Source organism: Penaeus monodon, unplaced genomic scaffold, assembly GCF_015228065.2.
Source record: "Penaeus monodon isolate SGIC_2016 unplaced genomic scaffold, NSTDA_Pmon_1 PmonScaffold_9076, whole genome shotgun sequence".
Classification (NCBI taxonomy): Eukaryota; Metazoa; Arthropoda; class Malacostraca; order Decapoda; family Penaeidae; genus Penaeus; species Penaeus monodon.
The window spans coordinates 1,927-12,420 of NW_023664410.1; the positions used below are offsets into that span (position 1 = coordinate 1,927).

At 37.4% G+C, this 10,494-nt stretch overlaps 1 non-coding gene across 1 annotated transcript; it reads right to left on the minus strand.

Annotated features, from left to right (window-relative positions):
- Positions 1-724: 724 nt before the first annotated feature.
- On the minus strand, positions 725-797 carry Trnae-cuc. The gene has a single exon. It is a non-coding gene; the product is annotated as a tRNA-Glu (tRNA).
- Positions 798-10,494: the final 9,697 nt, after the last annotated feature.

Below are 10,494 nucleotides of genomic sequence, written 5' to 3' on the forward strand. Positions count from 1 at the left end.
ACCACCTCAACTTTCTGTACTGAACCTGCGACCAAGATGATGCTCTACAGTGTACCTGTTCCTTATCCATCTCCTACTCTTACTTATCAGACGTCAAAAGGACCCCACACTTCAGTTCTTACACGTCTCACTTCACCTTGTACAACTTCAACCCCAGCCGCTTGTTTCGGAGAGTGTGTATTGGGGACCGGGAAGAGGAAATTTACAGAGGAGTCTGAAAGTAAGCACAGCGAGGCAGGACGAATATCATACTTACAAGGATATGGCAGATGACTGAAATTCACGAGGCACGATGAAAGAACATCTAAAGGATGCAAAGTGAGAAGCTGAAAAAGAAACTCGAAGAATTTGCAACATTATAAGGGCAGATTCTCATTCGTCCATCTCAATAAAAGCGATTCTCGACCCCAAAACTGGACGGGCCCACTTAAGCTAAAACATGCACCCCCCACAGTGTTTATACCTAAATTTTTGTAAATAATGATCACCTTATAATTCTTTAAAACACTATTTAGTTGACAGCAAATTTAAAGCCTAGCCCACGCCTAGCTCCGGGGAGTTTAACTGAAATGTTACCAAATTGACCGGGAGTAACTGAAGTTGTGGAACTAAACACTTCAGAAAATGGGCTATGCTCTTGCTTTAAAAGGGCCCAATTAGTGTTTAGAATTTCTAAAGACTTGCTAATACGGGTTATTTTTCATTATTACCAAGTAAAAAGATATTTCCCGTGCCGGGAATCGAACCCGGGCCTCGCGGGTGAGAGCCGCGTATCCTAGCCACTAGACCCCCGGGGATATAGTTTTAAAAGTATATATAAAAAAAAAAAAGATAAAAAAGAAAAAGAAAATGACGGTGCCTTTTCAATAGTTTTACCCCTGTGGAAGCTAGAGACAAAAAACTGTAAAAGGAAGTGAGAGGGCATCGAGTTTCCAAAATTTTTTTGGTAAAAAAAGCAAAATTGCATGTATTTAAATTCAATCGTAGTGTAAAATTCTATCTAGATATATAATATCCACAGATATAAACACACTTATTCATTCACTCACTCTTTTACATACGCACACATACATACGTACATACATGTGTGTGTGTGTGAGTGTGTGTGCGTGTGTGTGCGTGTGTGTGTGTGTGTGTGTGTGTGTGTGTGTGTGTGTGTGTGTGTGTGTGTGTGTGTGTGTGTGTGTGTGTGTGTGTGTGTGTGTATGTGTTTGTTCTCAGAATGAGTACTGCCAACGTATGCAATTTGCCATACATGTAATTTGTCACTGCACAATGACGAGGGTTACAAGCACGTGTTATACAAAATAGCTTTTATACTAACTGTAAAACCCCCTGTTCTTCAAGAAACACATTCCAACCATTTGGTAATAATAAAAAACCAGTAAAGATATGGGCTGTTAATCCAAAAATGTCAGCAACCCATTCGCTACCATGCACACTGGGTAACTTTAATGAACCTTTTGGTCAAAGGGCCTGTAATAATGACAGTTCCGGGGGAAGACTGGGTTGACCGATAGAAGAAGGCGGAGTCATTGCAAACATCTTTCGCGGGCAATCTGGGCAAAAATCCTTAAACGGACCCCAGTTAAAGAGTTTTGATCATGAAAAACGAAACCCTCAGTAGTCACGAACGATTTTTCCTTAATGAATAAAAGAAGGGAAAGTTTTATATAACATGTTTAAAATGAAAATGGGAAACATTTCACCTACTTCGAAAGCACGGAAAAAGAAAAATTAGATTTTGGGGCCATGTCAGAATTCGCTTAAGCTTACTTTTTTTCCCCGGAAAAAAGAATAAAGTTAAATATGGGGCTGAAAAAAATAAACCATTTATATATATTTTAATAATATATATTATAATATAATAATATATATCTATGTATTATCTATCTATTATCTATCTATCTATCTATCTACTTCTATCTACTATCTATCTATCTATCTATTTATCTACTATTAAAGGGCCGCAATGATTTACGAAACGATAATTCATCCCACACGCCCGTCGCGTGGTTATAAAGGGGGCGCGTTGTGGGCAACCGGGCTGAAAATGTTAAATATCTCTGGAAAAAAAAGAAATAAAAAACGGGCCCCAATTAAAAACCCCATTAAAATGGGGAACGTGAACGTAAAAAAATGAAAGAGATGGTAAATTACATACTGTCTGAACAAATGGATAGATAAAACATTAAAATACTAAAAATCTGAGCCCAATTGGGAAAGTAGGGAATTTTTTAAAAACTAAAGAAACAAGACAGTTCTTTTTTCGGGAAAAGAAGAAGGAATTAAAGCCCCCGGGAGTTGCTATGATTCTAAAGAAAAAATGCAAATGCCAAATTTGGGGTACAGCCCAAAAAATGATCGCTTTTAAAAAAAGTCGAAAACAAGAAAAAACCTCATAATATTTATCTCATCACGCACCAACCAATATTCAAGTGATAAAGAAATGGAATTTTTTTATAACTCCCCTCCAAAAACTTTAGACACAATCCCTAACGAGTTTAAAAAATAATTGGGAGACCTCAACGCCAAAGTAGGAAAAAAAAATCTAAAAATACACCTGTGGAAAATTCGGCCTTTGGAGTTAATGAAAGAGGTAAAGATTTTATTAATTCTGTAGTCAAATAATTTAGTTTAGCCAATACATTGTTCCAACCCCACCCAAGACACTTGTCACGTTTTTTTCACCAGACAAAAGAACACGCAACCAAATTGACTACATTTTGCTAAACCAAAAAAGGAAGATTTTCATAAAGTTCCAAAAAAAAGACCGGTCCCGACTGCAACTGACCCCCAACTACAACTATCGACTTTAAAAAAAACTCAAAAAAGGGGCGTCCAACCCACTCAAAAGCTCACTAAAAAACTCTTGATAAAACTAAATTCGTGTAAAACAAATTTGAATACTCATCATTAAAGAGAAAAAAACCCAAAGGTTGGGGGGAAGAAGGAAAGACTCTTGCTGACCTGCTTAAAAACTTCGCCAAAAGAAAAAGACAATTCCCCTGGATACTAAAAAAACACAAAGTAAATTTGAAAAAAGAAGATGCCAAAAATAAAAAGGTATCAATAATCCTTTTAAAAAAGTATTTACAAAAACAAAATACAAAATTCAAAGATTATTGCGACGATAAGGAAAATATTTAAATGAACTTGCCAAGAATTGAAAATGTTCTATAAATAAAAACAACAAAAGAATCTCCAAAGGAGTACGAAACTCCACGAAAATTTAAACCTAAAATGGACACTATAAAAACTGAAGATGGACTTGTTTTAATGTGGGGGAAAAAAGTCAAAGATAGGGGAAATCAATATTGTTCCAACTTATACAAAAAGAAAAATCTAACAACAAATTAAATTAACTAAAATGACAGCGGGAGAACCCCGCCACTGGGACAAGTTATAAAAGCATAAAAAAAATAAAAATAACAAGACCCCCCGGAAATGTAAAATAAACAAACAAATTAAAAAGCGGGCAAAAGTGTTGAATACTTCTTCTAAAAACTCTGTACAAAAATTGAATGAAAGAAGAGGGCCAAAGACGGGTAAATCAGTCTTTACCCCCATACCAAAAAAAAGGTGAGCACTCCAATAAACAGTAATGAAAATTCCCTTAAAAAGTACAGCAGAAAAATTTTGTTAAAAATTATTGCTGAAAAAAAAAAGTTAAGTTAAAGAGGAAAATTTGCGAAAAAGCAGGTTTTCGCCCGGGAAAAGGTACCAAAACCAGATTCTAATTTAAAATTGTCATAGAGAAAAACAGAAACATCAAAGACCTATACCTGGTTTAAAAGATTTTTGGGGAAAGCTTTTGATACTGTTATCACGATATCCTCGGAGTAGCATTGCGTTTGGGGGGTTTCCAAACCATCATCCAATTGGTAAAAGCTTGATGCCAAAACAAGCACTGTAAGAACCATTTTATGGTTAAAGAATGGTTCGAATCAAAAAAGAGTAGACGGTTGCATTCTGTCTCCGCCCTCTTTATTATATTCTGAAAAAATTATAAAGGGGTGCTCTGGGAAAATTTTTGAAGGAACTGGGGATTTTGGGAGATAAAAAATTAAAATCGAGGTCGCCGATGATATATTTTTGTTTGCCACAGTATCACTAAACTACAACAACTATAGAAAAAAGTTAGAGAAGCAAGCGAAAAGGGGGGCTTATTTTTTAATCCCAAAAAAACTAAAATCTGAAGATTCAAAATAACCGCAATAAACAATGATGAACATGTTCAATAAATGGAAATTGGGGAAATTGAAGAGTTCCTTATTTTGGACTTTTTTTAACTAAAAAATTGAGATTCCCGGAGATAAAAAAAAAATTACCATTCCCAAAAGCCCCACAATGCTCTCAATACTCTGGAAAGCCCCAACATTACCTTACGGAAAAAGCGAGGTTATTGACCATTTTTTTTTCCAATTTTGCTCTAGGGTTCTGAGTGTTGGTGTTTGAAGAAATAGACAAAAAAAAGTAAATGTTTTAAAATGTGGTTACGCGGTACGGGTTTAGTGGACAGAAAAGAAGCAAATTTTGGAAAGTGCTGAGAAAATAAATTTAAGACTGCCCTTTTGGGACTCTTGAAAAAGGGGAAATTTAAAGTTTTTTGGTCATGAAAATGAAAGTAAAAGTTTGAGAAAAACTTGCTGCGGGGATGGTGATAGGAAACAAGGAAGAGGAAAACCGAGAAAAGACTGAGCGACAATATCAAAGATTTGCGGGCTGTCGATAGTAAAGTGGAAAGAAAAGCGTAAGATCGAGTTTAGTGGCGAAGGGGGTGGAGAGGTCCCGGCTCTCAAACGACATACGTTATTGATTGAAAAGGGGGGCGGGGTGCCGATGGTTAGAGCTGGGGCCCAAAGACTTCACGACGGAAATCGGGTTTCGAGGGTTCGAGTCCCGCCGGGCGCTTTGTTTCCCTTTTGGGAAAGAACTTCACCTCGTTGCCTGCCTAGCCGCGGGTGGCCAAGCCACCCAAGTCGGGGCCGGGGTAAAGAGAGGGGTGATCGGAAAAAAAAAAAAAAACCGGGGGGAAAGGCAATGGAAAAACCACGCTCAAAATTGCCAAGAAAAATCAGGGAAACCCCAATCGTAAAGTCCGCGGTGGCCAAAGGGTTAAAAGGCTCGGACTCAAGCTGTCACGAGGAATCTGATTCGGGCTCGATCCCCGGGCCGGCGCGTTGTTCCCTTGGCAAAAACTTCACCTCATTGCCTACCTCCCACTGTGGGGGCAACCCAGCCCAATCGTGCGGCCCCCAAGCCCGGGAAAAAATAGAGGAATTTTCCCTAAAGGGTAAAACCGCACTCTCCGTGAAAGGAACTAGGGACCCTACCACTACTCCTCCAAACTCCAACATGAAAAAACAAATACCCTCTGTGCCCACGGCGGCTCGACTAACCTCCTTAAAAAGAAAATATTATATATTATATATATATATATATTTATATATATATTATATATATTCTTCTTTTAACGTAGGTTCATGTCTGACCGCCGGGGTCCAGCATGATCTTTTTTTTCATTTGATGCTTTTGGATGAGTCGGGGTGGGGTCCCTTTCCCTTTCCCCCGGGAAGTCCCGGGTGTTACCCTTTTAGGAAATCATTCTCTCTATTTACCCGGGGTTGGGGACCACACTGACTTGGGCTGGCTTGCCCGCACAGTGGCTAGTAGCAATCGGTAAGTTCTTTCCCCAAGGGAACAACGCGCCGGGCCCGGGTGCCCGCCCCCTTGAACTCAGATTGCCGTCGTGACAGTTTTTGAGTCCGTCTCAACCATTCCCCCACCGCGGACTTGCATCATGGCTTCCAGATTTTTCGGGCAATTTAGAGCGTGGTTTTGCCATTCCCTTTCCGCCCGGTTTTTTTTGTTTTTTTTTCCGATCACCATCTCTATTTACCCGCACTGACTTTGGGGTGGCTTGGGCCCCCACGCTAGCAGGGAATCGGGTGAAGTTCCTTTCCCAGGGAAAAAACGCCCGGCCGTGACTCGAAACCCCCGAACTCAGATTGCCGTCGGACATCTTGAGTCCCTGCTCTAAACCCTTCGGGCCCCCGCGGCCCTTATCAACAATAACGGTACTCATGTTTGGGGGCCCCTGGACCTCTCACCATCCTTTGCCCTAAACCGTCTTACGCTTTTCTTTCCACTTAAACTATCGCGCCCGCAAAAATTTTTTATTGTCCTCGCTTTTCTTCGGTTTTTCCCTTCCTCTGTTCCTATCACCATCCCTGTCAGCAAATTTTTCTCAAAACTTTTCTTTTCTTTCATGACCATAAAATTTAATTTCCTCTTTTTCAAATTCCAACATCAGTCTTTACATTTTTTTTCTCAGCACTTCTCATTCGTCTTCTTCTCTGTCCACTAATCGCATACCCGTTGTAAAACCCATTTCAAAACTATTGATCTTTTTCTTTTCTATCTCTTCAACCCAAAAACTCAAACCCTATGATGCAATTGGAAAACTAATGGTTCAAAAAACCTCGCTTTGTCCGTAAGGTAATCTTCGGTCTTTCCAATGTTATTGAGAGCAAATTTTGGCGCTTTTGGCAATGGTATTCTTCTTTTTATCTCCGGGGAATCTCATATTATTTGTTAAAACAGCTCCAAGTAAGTGAAATTTCACATTTTCCCAAACATTCCCTTTATTTTAAAATTTTTTCATTTTTCATTGCCGGTTACTTTAATCTTCATGATCTTAGTTTTTTGGCTTTAAAAAATAACCCCGCCTTTTCGCTTGCTTTCAAATTTATTAGTTTGTTGTATTCATGAAACTGCTGGGAACAAACCCTTTTCATCGGGGTACTCAGTTTGATATTTTGTAAAAACCCCCAACACCCCCGTTTCCCTTTAAAATTCTCTAGAGCACCCCTTTTAATTGTTTCAGAAAAATTTAAAAAGGGGGCGGAGACAGAATGCAACCCTGTCGTACTCCTTGTTTGCTTCGAACCATTCGTTAACCCTGTGGTTTTTACAGCTGCTTGTTGTTGGTCATCAAGGCTTTTACCATTGGGTGTCTCTTGGAAAACCCCCCCGCCTGCTATCCAAGGTATGTGTCAAAAGTTCAAAAACTTCCACAAAACATGAAAAAACAGGTATAGGTCTTTTGTGTTCTCTTTTTTCTCTTGAAACAAATTTTTAAAATTTGAATCTGGTTTTTGGTACCTTTTCCCGGGCAAAACCCGCTTTTTTCGTCGGCAATTTCCCCTCTTAACTTCAAATTCTTCTTTCCAATAATTTTCAACAAAATTTTGCTGCTGGACTTATTAAAGGCAATTGTTTTTATTACGTTTTCATTGGAGTGCGCACCTTTTTTAGGTATGGGAGTAAAGACTGTTTTTTCCCAGTCTTCTGGGCCCCTTTCTTTCATTTCCATATTTTTTTTACAGGTTTGTAGAAAAATATTCAAAACCCTTTCGCCGCATTCTTAATTTTTCCTGTTATTTTTATCTATTCCGGGGGTCTTTTTATTCTTTACTTCTTTATGGGTTTTTTAACTTCGTCCCCATGCGGGGGTTCATCCCGCTGTCATTAGTCCTAATTAAAGTTGTTGTTAGATTTTTATTCTTTTTTTATAGTTTTGGGAAAAAATTGATTCCCTCATCTTTGACTTCTTTTCCATCACATAAACAGTCCCTCTTCTTTTTTATAGTGTCCCTTGTAGTTTAAATTTTTGTGTGATTTTTACTCCTTGGTAGAGTTTTTTATTGTCTTTTTGGGTAAACATTTTTTAATTCTCTGGCAAAGTTCTTTAAAAATTTTTTCCCTTTTCTTGTCGCAATAAACTTTGAATTTTTTTATTTTTTTTTTGAAATTACTTTTTTAAATGGATTATTGATACCTTTTTATTTTTTCATCTTCTTGTTTTAATTTCACTTAGTGTTTTTTTTTAGATATCCGGGGGGAAATTTTTCTTTTTCTTTTTGGCGATAGTTTCTTAACAGTGCTCAAAGAGTTTTTTTTTCTTCTTCCACAAATCATTTGGGGTTTTATCATCTTTACTTTATTGATATTTCAAATTTGTTTGCACTGCAAATTTTGTATTGTTATCAAGTTTTGTGTCGACTTTTGAGGTGGGTTGAGCTCCCTCTTTTGATCTTATTTTAAAATCGATATTATAGTTTGGTCACTGTTGCATCGGCACCCGTCTTGTTTTTGGAAATTTTTTATGCAAACCCTTCCCTTTTTTGGTTTGCACATGTAGTCAAATTTTGGTTTCGTGTTCTTTTGTCTGGGGAAACCACGTTAAAGTGTCTTGGGGGGGTTGGAAAAATTTTTCTATAACTAAATTATTTTACACAAATTCTAAAACTTTACCTCTTCATTTTTAAACTCCAGGGCCGAAATTTTCCACAGGTGTCATTTTTTGATTATTTTTTCCTACTTTGGCGTTGAGGTCTCCCATGATTATTTTTACTCTCGTTGGGGGTTGTGTCTAAAATATCTTGGAGAAGTTATAAAAAAAATTCCCTTTCTTCATCACTTGCAAAATTGGGTTGGGGCGTAGCATTGTATATCTAAATTAGAGTTTGCTTGTATTCTGACTTTTTAAAAACGATCTTTATTGGGTGTACCCATTGTGCATTTGCAGTTTTTTTTTGGGAATCATAGCAACTCCGGGCTATAATTTCCTTTTTCTTTTAAAAAAAGAACTGTCTTGTTTCTTTAGTTTTGAAAATTCCATTATTTCCAATTGGTCCCCCTGATTCCTGTATTTGAAGTTTATCTATCCTTTCGTTCAGACAGTATGTAAATTTTCCCACTCTTTTATTTTCCCTTACGTTCCACGTTTTCCCATTTTTAATGTTTTTTCTTTAATTGGACCCGTTTTTTTTTTAAACTTCTTGCTTCCCAAAAGCATTTTAAAATTGTCACCCGGGTTTCCCCCTAACTAACGCCCCCCTTTATAACCCACGCGCGGGGCGATGGGGGTTTTGAATTATCGTTTTTGTATTTAAACTTGCGGGCCCCTTTTTAAGATAGATAAATAATAGATAGATAATGATAGATAATAATAATAGATAGATAATTTTTAAAAAGATAGTAATTAAAAATATATTATTATAATTATATATATAATATATATAATATATAAATGGTTTATTTTTTCACCTTCTATTTACTTTTTTTCATTTTTTTCCGGAAAAAAAAAGTAACTTTAAACTGAATTCTGACACTGGCCTAAAAACTAATTTCCTCTGTTGCCGTGCTTACAAGTAGGGAAAAAGTTTCTATTGCTGTTTATAACATTTTATATAAACTTTACTTCCTTTGATTTCATTATATGAAAAATCCGTTCGATGACACGCGTGCTTTCGTTTTACTATCAAAACTCTTCACGGGGCCTTTTTGAAGGATTTTAGCCAGATTGCCGGAAAAGATCTTTTTCTTACCCCTCCCTTCTTCTATCGGTAAACCGACCCGCGGAACTGTCCTTATTACGGCTCCTTCTGACGCCGGGGTTCTTAAAGTTACCCGTTGTGCATGGTCGAATGGGTTTTGCTTGATTTTTGCGACTTAACACCTTCACTATACGGGTTTTTATATTATTACCAAATTGGTTAATGTTTTTACTTTAATAAACATGGTTGTTTTACAGTTAGTTAAAAGCTTTTTTGAAAACCGTCTTGTAACCCTCGATTGTCTGACAAATTCATTTGCAAATTGCATACTTGGCTTACTCTTCTGGAAAAAACCATACACCACACACACACCAACACACACACACACACACACACACACCACACACCACACACACACCACACAACACACACACACACCCACACACGCACACCCTCACCCAACAACATGTATTACTATTATGTGTCTATGTAAAAAGTGAGTAATGAAAAAGTGTTTTATATCTGGGGATATTATATATCTAGATAAAATTTTTACACTACATTTAAATTTTAAAAACTGATTTTTCTTTTTTCCAAAAAATTTTGGAAACCGATGCCTCTCACTCCTATACAGTTTTTGTCTCTAGCTTCCACGGGGATAACCTATCTTGAAAAGGCACCCTCCCCTTTTCTTTGTCTTTTTTTTTCTTTACTTTTTATATTACTTTTAACATATCCCGTTGTCTGTGGGTAGAACGCGGGTTCCCCGCGGGCCCGGGTTCGATTCCCCGGGACGGGGAAAAATCTTTGTATTGGTAATAATGAAAAAAAACCGTATTAAAGCTTTAGAATTCTAAAAACTAATTTCCCTTTTAAACAAAAGCATAGCCGATTTTCTGAATGTTATTCCACAACTTCAGTTACTCCCGGTCAATTTGGTAACATTTCAGTTAAACTCCCCGGAGCTAGGCGTGTCTAGGCTTTAATTTGCTGTCAACTAAATAGTGTTTTAAAGAATTATAAGGTGATCATTATTTACAAAATTTTAGGTATAGAACCATGTGGGTGTGCATGTTTTAGCTTAAGTGGGCAGTCCCAGTTTTGGGGGTCGAGAATCGCTTTTATTGAGATGGACGAATGAGAATCATGC